The sequence below is a fragment of the Mus caroli genome, chromosome 2 (assembly GCF_900094665.2).
Source record: "Mus caroli chromosome 2, CAROLI_EIJ_v1.1, whole genome shotgun sequence".
Classification (NCBI taxonomy): Eukaryota; Metazoa; Chordata; class Mammalia; order Rodentia; family Muridae; genus Mus; species Mus caroli.
This window is the reverse complement of record NC_034571.1, coordinates 67151031-67152152: the sequence shown is the minus strand read 5'-3', so window position 1 is coordinate 67152152 and position 1122 is coordinate 67151031. Positions and strand designations below refer to the sequence as shown.

The following is a 1122-nucleotide window of genomic DNA, read 5'->3' as shown; positions in this document are numbered from 1 at the left end:
AAGACAACTTACAAAATGGGAGAAAATATTTACAAGTGACACATTTGACATGGGGTGGTGCTTTTAAGGAGCTGCAGGCTTCAGGATCAAAATCATAAGAATCCAGTCTTAACATGGCAAATAGGCCTAGATAGACATTTCCCCCAAAGAAGGCACATGCCCAGTCACTGAGCCACCATCAAGGACTCAGCTGCCTCCTCCTTGAGCCCCCTTGCTTCCCGATGCTCCATCCCCCCCACCCCCGCCCACCTTCTCCCGCAGCCACCTTCCACAGGCCGTTTCCACTGAGGAAAAGGAATTGTATCATATGTCCGCTATTCAGAATCTCTACTCTTTCTACCCCTTTGCTGATGCAAGTAAGGGTGATGACCTGCATCCTGCTGGCACTGAGGATTATATCCATATAAGAATTCAACAGAGAAACGGCAGGAAGACCCTTACAACAACTGTCCAAGGGATCGCTGATGATTACAATAGAAAGAAACTAGTGAAGGTGTTTAAGAAGAAATTTGCCTGCAATGGTACTGGAGTTGAGCATCCAGGATATGGAGAAGTGATTCAGCCACAGGGTGACCAGCGCAAAAGCATGTGCCAGTTCCTGATAGAGTCTCTACCCAGCATGCTACCCACTGTGGAGCCTGTAACTGAGCCCTTCTGCACTCGTGCTGGCCTCTCCACAATGGGTACATTGGGTCGTTGTCTTCAGTGCCCATGCAGCTGTTAGAGACTCCAAGAGCAAATGAATGATTGATGGCTCACACCCTCTTCCAAAGACTTCGAGCGCTTATTATCCTGTAATCAAATGGTTCTAGCTCCCACTTTTTCATGAAATATAAGGACTACATTGATTTATATAAGATCTCAAGGTTGCTTGGAAATACTGAACAGCACATATATTTTCTTCCACGGCATGGATCTAGATTATAAACATACGCTTGTTATCCCCCATTGTTGTGATATATGCATAATTGCTCTCTTCCAAGAATACTTAATCACCGTAAATGCAGCTTTAAATAATATTACTTTGTATATCAGGAATCCAGCATCCATCAAAATAGCAAGGTGCTGCCTTATTTATGAGACAGTGTTCTCACACTGTAAGAACAAAATCAGGTATGTACA

The 1122-nt window shown here is 44.3% G+C and overlaps 1 pseudogene; it reads left to right on the top strand.

The window, feature by feature from the left end:
* The first annotated feature begins 307 nt into the window (after positions 1-307).
* Positions 308-724, top strand: LOC110306156 (annotated as a pseudogene).
* The last annotated feature ends 398 nt before the right edge of the window (positions 725-1122 follow it).